Raw genomic sequence first — 16397 nt, forward strand, 5'->3', positions numbered from 1 at the left:
ATCCTAGGCCTTGTAGCAAAAAAGATTTTCATCAAAGGGAAGTGTTTGGTTCTGTCCAAGGAATAACAGAATAACTCCAGTTGGAACAACATTTCATTGCAATGCCCCTATCCCACTTAGATTAAAATTGATACTTACGCATACATGAGCACTTGCTTATGTATGTTTCCCCCCAAAGTCAATGTGCTTAAAATGCTGAAGACTGGGTTGAAGTCCAATATCAATTCCTGCCTGAAAAGTTCAAGGCTATAATCAGTTCAATCAATCAGGCCATCCTAGTTCCCAAAAGGATGTTTATGCTACAGCCACACCAAACCCTGCTGCTCAGGCGCAATGTCAATCATACATATTATTTTTACTCCAATCACTCGTAGCTGTCTTTGTAGATTGACACAGATACCTTACACCACAAACAATTTCAACCTTCCTTAATATAAATAAGAATTGTTTTTAAACACAGCACAGATATATGGAGAAATTTCATTTTAGGATATGTTTAAGTAGTTCAGAAACATGAAACATGCAACAAGAAATATGAAAGTAATTGTCTTTTCCTGTACATGGACGTATCCTCGTATGTGGCAAAGGAAAGCAAAACACTTTGCTGGGCAGAACAGTGTTATAATATCTTCATACTAGTATTAAAAGACAAAAGGGATTAAAACTAGGAGATAACCAGTTTTGTAAGAAGCAATTAATTAAAGTGAAAAAGCACATATTATAGCTAACCATCTGCCATCAGGGGAACAAATCTACCTGGTATTAATTTGAGAGATAAACACAGAGCTGAAAATACCAGATTGCACATGGCAAACTTTAAGAACAAAATAATTAACTTGCAAAAGGAAGGACTATGGCCTGTAACATGTAATTTAACATCTTTCACCTAGCGCCACTGGCTGGAAATGAAAAAAGAAGCCACAGTTTGTTAGGAATAGGGGTTTCATACCCACAGTGAACAGCTACCTCATATTTTATCGGCTCCTTGCAATACATCTTTTTGGCCTGACTTTGACCAGCGCCATTGCAGCAGATTGCCCAACCAAACTATGCAAATAATAAAAGTGAGAAATCTTAAATATTCTGGATTGGAGAAAGAGGTGGTTTGTACTGTACTTAAAACCAATATTTTATTAATTGTAACATATAGGTTTTATGAATTAAGAATTTCCAGGGAAAGAAGTACTTTAACATAAAATACAGATTATAAACCTTATAAATATGGAAAAGTCCACAAGCTATATTAAAGGCTATAAAAAAATCTGCTCCAAACACTAAACATACTGTTGGATACTGGTTGCAAGATGTCACTTGTACAGTAAGATGATATGCTGATATGATATGATATGATATGATATGATATGATATGATATGATCAGCCCTGTCAGATAGTGCCATATAACCTGTTAATTCAGTTCTCCAACATTTATCTAAGTGGTTTACAGCACTATTGACCCAGAAATAGAAATCAGGAAGATATCCGGTAAAATCACTTGCATAGCTAAGATCAAAATTCAGCTTAGTCTCATGAAAATTCTGTTAATCAGAGTAGGAAATGCTACAACAGCAATCTATACAAGGAAGAAAGCAAGAGCACAGGAAAAAAATATTTTCTGTAAAAGAGGTGGAGATTACAATGATATGATGCTTCTGATTACCAGAGTGAACTAGCTGGAAGTGGTGCTTGTAATGCTGAACATAACTGAAGAGCAGTGAAATATATGTACACACTCATATCAACAAAACAAATAGTATCCTTTCTGGAGATATATGTATTTTACCCACCTGCACACAGGAAAGTCAAGAAACATCCATGGGTGACATGGTTTAGTGTAAGGTGCCCCTGCCCATGGCAGGGGGGTTGGAACTGGATGATATTAAGGTCTTTTCCAACCCAAACCATTCTATGATTCTATTCTACGATTCTACGATTCTATGAAACTGCAATGACAGACTTTTTCATTTTGACAAATTACAAAGGATTACTGACTTTATTGTTCAGAACACAGTACAGTTTTGAGCTCTATTTTATGCATAATGCTCTGCATAGGGATAGCAAACGATTCTACAAGGGTCCTGAATCAGCAAAGATACGCTGCAGATTTCTCAGCACTTCATTGACACAGATTCATTGTGTCAAATTCTGTTCTCATTTATGAGCATATAAATACAGAGCAACTCTGCTTTGAAGGAGGCGGTGACAGTTTATAAGCTTTATTTAGGAAGGTTCCTTGCAAATTACTCTAAATCCATTGTATAAATAACACGTTTCTCATTTCTCTGTTTAATATATTAATAGAAGAGGATTTCCTGGATGGCAAATGAAGTACTATCTGTAAGATTCACAGACTATACCAAACTATCATACACAATGGTAGAACTGCTATGAGACCTTTATATGCATTCCAGTTTTGGTTTATTCCTGACATTAGAAGAGAGCACTGTGATAGTTTGCATACACTGGACTTGTATGCAAAAAACATGGGTTTTCAGCTCATAAAATTTAGACTCCTAAATGCATGTAATTTGCTTTTTTTTTTTTTTTTTTTTTTTTAAGAAAAAACCCCAAACCAAGTAACCAAACAACTTGCAAAAAGTGGGTGGGTTTTTTTTTAGCACAAATATGGTACATTCCTAACAAGAAAAGAAAATGTTTGTTTTACTCTCAATGACAAATGCTTCACTGAGTTTTGGTATCACAGAGCTCAAACATCTCTCTTGCTGAAAGTTTCAATTCTCTTACACCAGGATAAAACCAAGCAAGTCTCCACTTTGAAAATCCTGGAAGATGGCTCTTCATCTGGCTTATTTACCCTTGTGTTATCCTTAATGCAGTGAAGGTGAGGATGTTCATACTCCTGATATTTCAGAGAGATGAATTAAGGAAAACACTAATTTATATTTATCAATTATGCAAACATAGAAATTTAACCTACATAATAGATTCCATTGTAACAAATCAAACAGAGCTATGCTCATTTATACTATTACTATCTCTCTTATTCTTTTATTCTTCTAGAGAAAGACAATATTCACCAATACACTTGGAGCCCAGTATATCAGATCGTGGTTTTTCAACATTTCACTGAAATTCCACTTAATTAAAAACAAACAAACAAACGAAACCTGAAGAATACCCTCTGTTGATTTTAGTTCAGCAGTTTACACTTCTATTAAAGCTATTTTAAATAAAAATACTCATAACTAAAACAATATCACAATAATTTGACTTACAAATGAGCTGGTACAGTCAGCAGTTAGCAGCCTGTAATCAATTTGTGGATGGCCTTCTGTTGTCTTATGTTCCAGCAGTGGCCCACAGGCCATGGGCGGAATAACACTTCTCTAGAATTTATATGAACTTCAAGAATCCAACTGATTGATCTCTCACACATGCGAACACCCACACACTGTCTGTCTCTAATTTTTAATTTGCAAATGAAATGTCAATAAGATTATTTTTAGCTATTACTTTTTTATGTTAGTGGCAGAATGGTACTAACAGATGATCTCAACATTTCCTACAACATACGCATGGCTTCCATAAACATACGCCATTGGGTAGCAGCCAGACTCTGATGACCTTTTTCATTCCTTGAATTTCATTGCACAACACCACCATTTATTTCACAAAGATACTCCTGCAGTTTTGCAGTTTCTAGTGCAAACTGGAATCTAGCCTTTTTGAGACAGATAAGACTTGATTTTGTATTAGAAAGTTTGTACTTTTCAGTCTTATTTTTTGAATATCCTTCTGTTTCTTAAACCTGTTTTAAGTTTAACCTTAATGGCTAAGATAGAGTTTGTTGCATCAGCCATATACAGACTGTTTGAAGTAAGGACAGCTCCCAGAAGACTTTTAATCAATGTACATTCCATGCCTAATCTACACTAGCATGTACAGCTCTCTAAATTTTGTTTCCTGTGAGTACCCAGGAGAATATTTCCTCAGGCAAAATAAATGGGCTTCAGATATCTTATTAGACAAAAACGAGCGATTCTGTAATACTTCCATTTCAAAAGTATGACACATGAATAAAGTATCTCAGGTTGCCTAATTACATTTTCCTGCTTCCTTCATGATATTTTCTGAATTACAGCTAACCGAAAAAAGTGGTCTGATCATTTCTAAACCATGCTGCTCAAAGGGTGACAGAGTTCAAAGGCATTGTTACTCTTCTGTGTGCATCTTAGCTGTTTAAAATGAGATTAATGTATCACATAAATGAAAATAAATTTTTCCAATTCTGCTCTACTTTTCTGGCATTTCTTTCCTTTTACCACACACCTATTTATCTCTATTTCCCAATGATAATCTCTCAGCCCAAAATATGTTAAGCTCATAAAGCCATGAAGCAAAACAGGTCAGGGTTATGCTAAGCCACGGAGGTAGCTGAGCAGAATAACCCTGCTAACGGGACTATTTCAGACGGCAACTGGTAATTCCAAGCGCAAGAGGAGCTATCCATGGTGCTGCACTGTGCACACTGTACTGTATAAAGCAGTTTAATCATACAGACAGCTAACTTTTGATTGTCTGGCCTAAAAGTAACTCACAGATTTCAGGTGGCATTATGTGGCAAAACTTTATTTGTTTTGTTTTGGTTTGGCTTGTTTTATGCATGCTTTTCTCACGGGAAATGTTTTGCCCTTGTAATAATAGATACCTTGCATTAGACGAGGCATATGAAGGAGCTACCAAAACTATTATATTAATTGTTTGTTGTTTCCTATGGAAAAGTGCAGTAAGAAATAAGAAAGGTTCATTTAATGTCTGAATGTGATATATTAACTTTAAAGGAGAAAAGGCTGTGAACATGCATCAATACAGTCATGTGCAATACATGGGAAATGCGCAGCCATTGAAAAGAAGGATGTGGATACCACTGGGAACCAGATAAATCTGTTCACTTGTAGAACATGGCATTTTTTCTGGTCTGTCATCTTCCAAAGATCATAGCTTTCCTTCCCATAATGACTCCTTCCCCACCCCACAAGCTAATTATGCCCTTATCTCTAACTTGCTTAATTTTCTTTACATCTTTACTATGTTCAAACTGAAGAGCTACCCATCACCTCTTATTCACAAGTCCATGAATATGGGTCATGGATTGTGGCCCTTATCAATTACAGTTTTCTCTTCACTGACTGAACAGACAAGGAAAGACGGCATGGCAGAGCCTTTATCGCACCTACTTGCCTTTACCAGTCACATTGTGATCTTCAGAAAAGACCACAAACTTAAAATTGGTTTATTCTGGGCAGCCTGTGATATCTACTCTAAATAATACAACAAATCATATCTACAGATGAACTGAAATACACAGTCTCACAGTCTGATATTTCTCAACTGTTGATTTTTTTAGGAAAAGCAAATTTAGGAATAGTACTTGAATAACTCTTATATTTATTTAATATTTGGCTAATAAATAAGAATCTTTGTTCACGAAGATTAAAAATATTTTAAAATACTCCATTGTATTGTTCATGCAGAATTAACCTCAAAGTCATACAATCATGGAATAGTTTGGGTTGGAAAGGACCCTGTGTCAAAGATCTGAGTCAAAAGATCAAAAGATCTGTGTCAGTGTTTCATGACCCTCACTGTAAAGATATTTTACTCACATCCAGCTTGAATTTCCCTTCTTTTAGTTGAAAACTTACAGCTTGTCCTATCACAACAGGCCCAGCTAAAAAGTCTTTCCCCATTTGTGTCAGACCCTAACCTTTACAATATTTCTTAAGTGTGTATTAAGGTTATTCACTTAATTCTACTGCTAAACTAGTAGTAAGAGGAAAGTCTCAATAGCTTTCAACAACTTTTTATTTTACCTGGATAGCTGAAACTCATGTTCTCAGTTTATGTATGTCTTTGCCTCAAAGTACAAAGTGAGGCCATCATTCGATAAATTACTTTCATACTCACTTGATTTTAAGCTTTCAAATTTTAGTTGAAACTTTCAGCAGAGTAGCCCCTGTAAGGGATTACTGGCATGTTTTGAATAGGCATGTATTCTGAATAAGAACTCACGTTAATAATAGGTAAGAAATAGGCATTTATGGGAACTACAGAAATTGTCCAGGCTCTCAAAAGGAGTAGCTCAGAAGAGAGATTTCTTTTCTCCTTCACATGTGCATCATATACTTTGCTTAACCCTTACCTGAGCTTTGCTCTGACACATCAGAATAGTTCGATAGCAACATAATTGAATTTTTTGCATGTAAACAGTTCACCTAAAATCACTGAAGGAAAATTGCATGCTTACTAGAACTAGTCTGGTTAAGGAGATTTTGTTTAGTGTCTTTGACATCCCTTTGATGGACAATGATGGCAACAAAATGGGACACTAACATATACGAACATAGGTCAAGAACGTATCATAATATTAGCAATGGTTAAGGGAAAGGAAGCAATGGCAAAATGAACTGTATTTCCATGAGCTGAATTTTTCAAAGAAAATGGAAAAGAGGACACAGCGACAGCATGTGAAATAAAGTATGGTCATAAAAAGATTAATGATAACAAGAGAGAAATTTCAGAACTAACAGCCGATTTTTTTTTTTCCCACCTGATTTTTCATTACTTTTTCCAAGGAAACATATAGAACCAAGACCTTAGTATGATTAAAAAGTTGATCAAACATTTACAGCAAAGATCTACATATTTTAAAATAAAATACACAGTCCTGTAGAAGGGAAATAAAGTCTCAACCCCAAAATTTTATATGTTAACTAAAAAAGAACAGGACAAAATGAAAGACAAGGGAATAAGGAAGTCTGACATTTGTTGGAAAATCGACCTGATTTTGAATTCCCAGCCACTGGCGACAGCCATGATTTTGCGACTAGCTGAATCTCAAGCAACCAGTAATTTTTTGTGCTAACCAAAAGGCAGGTTTAACACTTTTATTTCACCTACATTTCAGATTGATAGAAGCTTCATATGGCTGGTGAAAGTCCTTCCTTCATGTAGGGGTTATGTATATTTCAGTGTCTCTTTTCTATGGTTTATTAAATTTCTTGTTACATCAATGTATCTCCTAATTAGTATCTCAGTCAGCATCAATTTCTATATGACAAAATTCTACTCATCAGTGTAAATTTTACATTTTTCCTTGTCTAATTCACAAATATCTGAAATAAAGCTAATTCACTTTCTTCATGCTAAAATGGTAATCCCAGTATTTACCTCAGAGTGATATTTAAAATGTTGTGGATGTTACTGATGAGAATGATTTGTACTACAGTACTGCCTAGTGTGGTGTGGTGCCCAAACATTAGGGCTCAGTTATGCTATATCATGCACAAAGACAGGAAGAGAGAATCCCTACTGGAAGAGATGACAACAATTTTAAGACTGTCTTGAGACTCTATTAATGCAGGTAAAACACCCCGAGATACGGAGATAGGACATATCTCACAAATGAAAGGTATAATTTATATAGTAATATAACTAAATTAAACCTTTTAATAAACTAATTTTCACTACCTGTAAGCACCATGTGGGACTTTTCTGCAGCATAGAAAGATTTTCTCTGTGCCATTTCCATAATTCCTACAGTAGCATATGCACAATTGAAGAGTATTTTTTGTCTTGGCTTTCATTCAAGGTGTTTTAGCAAAGTCAGTTCCTCTAGAAAAAATGTTTTACATTTCATGCATTTTATTCATCCAGAAGAGCTAATCAATGTTTATTATGAACCTCTGTGGTATGTAAATAAACACAGCATTAGGCTTCTGTTTCATTGCCTCTCCCTAGAACACACATTACTAAAATATCTAAAGACAGACTTGTAAGGATTTTCTCTTTAAATACACAATGAGGCTTGTCAGGATTTTCTTTTGATCAGTTAGCCATGCAAGACATTTAAGCTATGGTCTGTTATCAACAGCTGAACTTTAAAACCTTCACTTTCCTAGAGGTGACAGTTAGTATGGTCTTCCTAAAATATAACCTGTGCGCCTGCGAGGGGAATACAGAATTTACAAGTCCAGAAAACCTCAGATGAGTATGGCCAAAAGAAATCTATTGCATCTGCCTTAACAATGTACAAGGAGAGCACTGCAGCATTGCTGCAAATAGCTGGACATACCTACCTGGAAGGAAGAAAAGGTGAGAACAGTGCTTGTGTGCCATGTTCACTGTGTGAGCTGACTAGGCAGGTGTTTGCCTGTTTGCCCACACTGATGTTATTTCAGAACTGAATCCAACATTAGTTTTATTTATTATTTACCTAGCTGCCATGTGTCCCTCATCTCCCCTTTTTTATAAATAGAGAAAAAAATCTTTTTGTTGAATTTCTGAATTTGCAGGAACATAGCTACTCCAAAGCTCTTTATCTTTTTTTCAGTAATAAAATCAGTCTTACAGGGCAGGAATGAAGTTTCTCTGGCAACTAGCGTTCTAAACTTTATCAAATTTTAAGCAATAATACACCACTGTTTTGTAGACAGTCATATTTTTGAGCTGAAGCTTGCAGAGGGCTGCTTGTCTCTGAATAGTTGATTGGTTTCTTAGAGCTATGCTTGCCTCCAAAGTAGCACAAATTTCAACAGTTCTACACTGAGATCTTCAGCTAGAAAAAGCAATAAAAATAATTAATAAAATAAAACTTCAGAATAGCAAATCTAAATGTGTGCCTGTGATTTCTAACCGTGCCACGAGGACAAAATCAAATTACATCATAGTTACGATATACCAATCTTTGGCTCATTTACATTGCATTAACACAATTAGAGAATAACGTAGATGACTTTTTTACCATAATATGCTGCTTGTGGATAAAATACAGAAAGTTCATTTTTTAAATATTTATACTAAGAGAACTGTAAGTATCCATCACTCTGTAGGAAGTTTCAAGACATTTATTATGTACTCAGGATAATCATATACTATGTTCAACTTTTTGTTTAGGCAATAGTGTCTTCATGTAAGTAGCATACGTACTATAAAAAACAGGTCACAGGAGGACTTCTATAAACTCACTGCCCTGTTTTTTTGTGGATTTATCAATATGAATCAGCTACAGCTCTAGGCATATAACATGAGAAAAACCTTTGTGTTGCAACAGCATGAGGGTTACAAAGTCAAGCACACATAACTTGGGAAATGTTGTCTCTAAAGCAGCCTGCATAACCTCACTTCGACTTTCTTTTCTTGAGCACTCAAACATGACAATGCTGAGGGCCACAGGAAAGCCTGTGAGGACATAAAGGCTCCTGGATTCACTCTAAGGTTCAAGAAAGGCACAGTAAATAAAGTCTAACAAGATCTAGTCTAGGGTGGCCTGGGACATTGAATCCAACCTGCTGGAGGCTTCCATTAAGACCACATCTTTTTCCCAAGAGCAGATGAGACTGCACAGCAGCTAGCATTGCTCAATTAGGCAAAAAGGTTTCTCCTGTATCCAGACTTGTAACACGCAGAGCTGGGATGTGGCAGTGGCTGCCAATGCCTCTGGAGGCCAAGCAGCACAGATGGGAAGATGCTGCAGCTGCTGGGGCCAGTGCCCTCCTTGCTCCTCGTGGGAGGGGCAGCAACATGGGAGATCAGAGGAGCCTGGCTTTCCGGGATGGCAGAGATTCAACTGTGACAGCTCAAACCACGGATGTTGCAAGAGATTGCATTTGGCAGGAGCTGCTGCCAGAGAAAGGTGGCCAAGGAGTAACGGAGCATGGAAGCTGCTACACTGGGGTTGTGAAGTGTGACACAAGATACAAGAGTGCCAGGAATTTTATCCAGCCCCAAAATAACTCATTGTGGATTATCCTGAAGTTTGTGATAAAATTACTCATAATTTACACCTTAACTCTGTGGTTTCTACTTCCTAATCTCTATTCTCAGCCTATCCTCTTCTGCCCGTCCTCCCGGATTTCTACCCGTGTTTGTCTATCCAGTTAATGCCTGACTTCTTTTCTGATCTCTGGTTTCTAGTAACAACTTTTCTCCCTCAGCAGCTTTCAATTATACTCTTCTCCCATAACCAGGTCTTTTTGCAGTATTTTCTCCCACAGACATCTCATATTACAAAAGGCAGGGAAACCATGTCCTCTGCTCCTGGTGCCTTGGGCTGGTACAAAATCTGTGTAGTCTGCATGAAGGCTATTCTGTACTGTTCCTCCCTTAACACGGATTCATAACTGAGCAACACAAACATTTTTTTTTTTTTCTATTGAAGACAAGAGGTGCTTCTCTGGCATGAAAGCAAATTTTAGCTAAGTTTCTAGTGCCTACTATAAAGCATGTAGGTCCTAGCCTATCTTAACCTATACATTCATGGAGGAGAAAACATTTTCTACTGAATACATTCTCTGAAACAGATGAATCATTCTGGTTGACACTGGAAAAATACAGCCTCAGGCAGACACCTGACAATGCAATTTTCAGTCTGAGTGACTAAAGTTTTAAGTACTAGGAAACCCTGATGGCAAGTTCTTGCAATGGAATGCATTAGACAGCCATATGCACAAGCTTTGCACTCATATAACACCCCACTATACTAACAGAATTTTTTATTGCAGAGAAAAAGCCTTTTCAGATATCAGCAATTTACAAAGACCAGCTTCTACATAAACTGCCATCAGCTTTAAGACTACAGAGTCAACACAATACAAGCCCTAGGTCTGTACAGGTGATTCTCTCAAAGGAGTCAGTATTAAAACCACAAACAACTTCAATTTCCAAAATAACTTACCTTACAATGTTTTGCTTATAACCTCCCTTATCACTACCAGCTAGTCATTTCAAAAAACTACCTAACAGTGACTAAAACTGGAAAAACAAAGAACAAACATATGCTGACTTTGATGTTGTTGTCCCTCTTGTTCCTGTTAATATTTTGGAGAAAAACATTTTTGAAGACTAAGCAGAGAGAAAGAGAGAGTGAGAGAGGCACACATAGGGAAAAGCTCATATTCTGAAGAAGCCAGAAGGCACCAGATGAAAGCTGATAAAAAGTAGGTCAGCTAATAATTCACAGCATCCAATACTCACAGAACTCTGCTAACAACAGTGGGGAAGATGAAAATGCAGAAGCTAATGTCAAATTCTTCAATATAGGGGAAATGGATATAATGGAAACAATTGGAGATATGCACATCTGCGTATGGAAACTGCAGAAGTTGAGAGGAGCGTTCCACTGATGACAAACTTTATTTAGTGTCCACTATACATTTAAAAGTCTAGACATGAACATCCAGCTTCTTCCAGTCTGGATGCTGAGACTGGTGATGTGAGGCCCATGAATTCTCATACTTTTTTTTTTTACCCACTCTGCTTTTAGGTTGTAGGGGTTTTTTTTCTGTGATTACTCAGGGTAGTGAAAGTGGATAATTCTCTCAATAATAACAAAAGTGGTAACGTAATCTTTTGCAATATAATATCTTCCTGTTTGATAGTTTATCAATATGACATTGGTTCACCCAGTGCGGGAAACAGCTTCTTTATAGCCAATGCAGAAAATAGAGGACAAGGAGGTAGATAAATCATTACGTAAATATCCATTTTGTGTTTACAGGCACCCTTAAAACTGCTGACAACAAGGATCCATAAAGCTTTCCACAGGGGAAAAATATACTCATTTATAAATGAAGCTTCTTTCAGCCTGATTCTGCGATGAGCTTATTAAGAAGCTTGAATGAGTTAAGAGGAATACACAGCAATTTCAGTTTGGGATTTCAGTGCTAGAAAGTGAAATCTCATCAGCATAAACAAAGGTGGCCTGAAAGTACAGAAGTCCTCACACTTTTGCAGTCAGCAGTGCTGACACACAAGCTCGCAGATATTTTTCCCCTTTACTGTCTATGGCTGCCTAATAAGCCTGTGGCAACTGCAGCAACTGCTTAGAAGCAAAAGTAGAGCAATTTATTTTAGTTATGTTTTGATACCTTTTGTCAGCTTGAAACCAGGAGAGTCAGCTTTCTTTGACCAGCTGGTTCTTCCCAGACTTCAGGCAAGGGCTCCATGGACCACAGTCTGAGAACTTCTGTGGCAGACATTATTGATTTCACAGTTCCTTTTACATGGAAAATGAAGTCCATGACATTTATTACTGTAACAGCACTTCTGTGCTAAATCATTCATTTTATTCTTTTGACAGAGCATACATTTATATGAATCATAACCAACTCCTGAGCAATAAAGAGGCTTCATCAGAAAATTCTCTAACATTGAGTTGAAATTCCAAGATCCCAAACCCTAATCAACTCTGGGTCAGAGACTTTGTCTTTTGCGAACTGATATCAGTTGACATCAGCTGAAAACTTGGCCCATTATCTCAGAAGTCAAGCTTCCTAAAATAATTGTTCTGTTACCAAAAGTGTGAATTTATGGTCAATTTTTCCTTGACAGATTCTATAATCAGAACTAAAAGGTCTAAAATAGAGCTCAGATCTGATTAGTTTATATAATCAAATCCAGGCACTAAATCTCTACAGCTTAGATCAAAAACTGACCAGATATTTTATTTGAAAATATATATAAATAAAAAATGTTAATCCTTTGAAATTGCATCTAGAAGAAAATGGAGCACTTTAACATACATTTTCATTTTTCTTTTTGAATTGTTTAAACAAAAAATACAGCTTAATTTTTTTTGACAGCAAAAGTCTTGAAAAGGCAAACCTTAATTAAATATGTTATTCTTATGATGCAAAAATGTTTCAACTGATCCCCCCAGTAGTTTAAATTTGTTTGGCAGAAAATATATTTTTTAAAAATTATTCATTCCAATTCAGGACAAAAAAAATTATAAAAATTATTGGGAAATTAAAAATTAATTTTGTGCCCAGACCTACTTAAATTAAGGTTATTGGAATATTCTTTTTGAATACTTATTCTCTCAGGGTTCACTGGGCCAGATTAATTCCTGTTAATTAATCTCCACTGATTTTACTGTGCTTCTTCCAAAGAAGGATTTTATTTTTATTACTTTAAAATGTCGACATACATCATTAATATTTCTCAGCTTTTAAATTCATTTTATTTGTTTAAAAATTGCTACCCAAAAAGAGAAGGAAAAAAACCCCAAGCTTCTTTTTCCACATAATGAAGAGATAAAGTAGTTCAGAATCTTGATACGATTCGAAACATATTACAATCTGACCTTTACTTAGTATGTGATAAAACCAAAGATTAGACATATTGATGCATTTTTATGATTAGTAGAAGATTTCTATGTTGATTAATAGAAATTTAATAGAAATTAATAGAAATTCAAAAGAATATGTCTTAGTATCTCTGATCAAGGGCAGATAACATTTTTCTCAAAATCCTTTTTATCCAGCTGAGTGCAAGATCACTGTGACACGAGTAATAATGGTTTCCTACATATTAGCACAACATTAGGGCATCATATATTATTCAGAAAATTATAAGACATATGCCATGGTCTCCTTCAATCTCTACAAGTGAGGCTACGAGCCATTCCCTGAAGCCCTTCATTACCCTTGATTTGCTTAGCTACTGTTGCATTTAGGCCCTATTGGCAGCTGGAGACTAATGGCATGCATTGCTCCCCTTTATAACCTTGTATGAAATACAGCTGTGAACTATCATGGTTTACAACATTAAAAATGATGCTGTGATGTTTAAACTCTAACCTGTCCTTCTGATGAGGAAATTGCTTTCACAAGGGTAGAAAAGTTGCTGACCCATTACAGCAGGACAGTTACTAGTGTCTGTTCTGGAGATAGCTTCACGCAGTCACATCCAAAGGACATGCCAAAAGCCAGGATTGTTTTAGAAATTAGCCTGCTGGAAAAGTCTTAGCAACAGCTATGGTCATTAAATACCAAGTTTGTGATATTTTGACAGTTCATTAGCTGGGCTAATTGTAGTGGCAGCTGAGGTAGGCAGCAGAGTCAATTTTCTTTCCTTATATCCTCTGCTTTGACAGGGATTGGATGCTGCAAATGGGCTTACATTCCCTTACAGTGAACAGCGAATGTGCCTTTGACAGGTAAAGGTATCTTTCCAATAGTGGTGTTTTCTGCATGCGCAAGAAATACTACAGGCTTTGTAATGACCCTTCTTATCATAAAGCTAAATAAATAAAAATCACATTCCTAATAGCCCAAGTACACCGATAAGAATTCTGAATTTTGATATTTGATATTGATATTTGAATATTTAATAAGTTTATCAAACAAGGTAAGATGTTCCATATGTATGCACGGCTCTCCATTACCATTCAGGTGGTTCATCTACACTAAAATGATTTACTTTGAGCTGGATATTTCTGTTGCACTAAACCCCTGACCTGAGCTATTAATTATATATGATTGTATTTAAGAGCTGGCCATAGATATACAGAAATCTCATGAACAAATTCTCATTATTTGTTGGTTTAATTTTTCAGGGTTACAACCTCATAAAATCACACAGAGAGTTATGCCCATCTGCTGGTTTTGCTATGTTTGCTGCTGCAGCACTATCAAATAGAAATATAAAGCTATGAAGTCCCTTTGATTCATACCTACTCCAATTCAATGCAAACATTTGACAAACTGTTGGTTGCCCAGACTAGAACTGTGATAATCATGTATCAGCCTCATTTTATACATTTTTACAGTTATTTTTTGGTTGGTTGAGTTTTTTTGATACTATGTGTTCTTTACATGTCTTCACTTTCTAAAAGAGGACAGAACTGAAAACAATAACAGAAGGTCTATGTCATACATGTTCAACACTATCCCTCCATGCCTCTCTTTCCACAATCTGAAATCCATTCAGTGAAGAAACAACAGAGGAGGAAAGCTAGGACTCCTGAGCAGAACTGACTACTAGTAGAAACAGATGTAAAATGTAGAACTTGTGCCAATCTCTACCTACTGTGTGAGTAAATAAACAAAAAAAACCCTATATATAATAACATTACTTAAGAAAAAAAAATAATAATACTTCTGGTTCTGCTAGTTTTATCTTCAAAATGAAGCAGTTATTCTTGTATTAGAGAGTAAAAAGCAGTAAGATAAGAAAGCTGTACAGAAAGAGATATAGAAATAATAAATCATAAACCAGCATTAAAATACTTTAAAATGGATTCCTTTGCAGTTTAGGACCCAGTGTACCCACAAGAATGCAACTGCTAAATACTTTTGGTGATTTAAGAACAACAAAAATGTGCAGTTCTTGCTAAACTTTTACAGTATGTAAGAGGAAAAAAGCTCTGGTCTTCTACAGAGCTAACTTGGAGCTACTGCAAAATAATTAGGATTAGCACTGTTATTGGCCCAGATTTACTAAACGCTATGCAGTTCCTAATATGTGACAATCATAAACAATTTATGTTTTCAAATACACTGAGAAAATCAGGAAGTTCTAAGCATCCTATTGGAAAAATCATGTTAGTGTTCCAGACACAAGTACAGAAGACTGCACAGTGAAACACGTGATCCTGTTTGAACTACTCATAAAATTTGCCTTTGAAATAAGGCCTAGAAATCAAGCATGCAGATGACATTTACCTATAAAAGACTTATAAAATATCTACTATACACTTAATTCAGTATTATTTATAAGGAGGCTTAGAGACTTCAGGTAGCATATATATAAATTGTGGGAACTACACACTGTATTTTGGGAAGGGAGGGGTTTTTTGCTTTGTTATTAATGATACCAACAGAAAGACTTGTAGTAATATTACATTAACAATCAATAAAGATACACGTTTCCTTTCTCTTAATTCAAGGTCAATGTTCTAACATTTAATTGTCTATACACTTCTAACCTTTGCACTTTTCCACCAAATCTGCAAGAAAGCAGAAAATACAACGTCCTTAGTAGGTCAACACCATATTTCCTTCATCAAAAGTACCAAAACCATCAGCTTTTTCCCCTTCTCCAGATCACTGATCAGCAAAAACTGGAAGCAGGGAAGATCACTCTATAGGTAATATATTTATGGCATTCTTTTTTTTTTTTTTAGTGTCTCAGGTTGCAGCTGCAGATGAGATACTGGACAAGATGGACCTCAGTGCTGGACTAAACCAGCAATTCTTGTAAAGGTTCCTAAGGGGTCAGGCATTTGCATTTATAGCATCTGATGAAACTCACTTTCCTGTCTCCCTTAACTACACTCCCAAAACAGGGGGTGATTAAGTCAAATGAACAAATATCCCTTTGCCTAATTCAATAATCCAAACATTCAGGCACTTCCAGTGAAAGTATCTCAAGAATTGTTGCTCTCCATTTACTGCATACTATTCTTATTTGAATGTCTATCCAGAATTCAGCAGACAGATGGAAATTTGCCTGTGACTTGAGTCAGGTGGAGGCTGCACAGGCATTTGGCATGACACTGGGATCAAGCTCTGCTCAGAGGGTGATGCACTGAGCTGGGCTTGCTGCCACACTAATGGAAGTCACAAGAATTCTTGTCAGTTCAGAAGGTTTACAT

This window comes from Psittacula echo (genome assembly GCF_963264785.1).
Source record: "Psittacula echo genome assembly, chromosome: 8".
NCBI lineage: Eukaryota > Metazoa > Chordata > Aves > Psittaciformes > Psittacidae > Psittacula > Psittacula echo.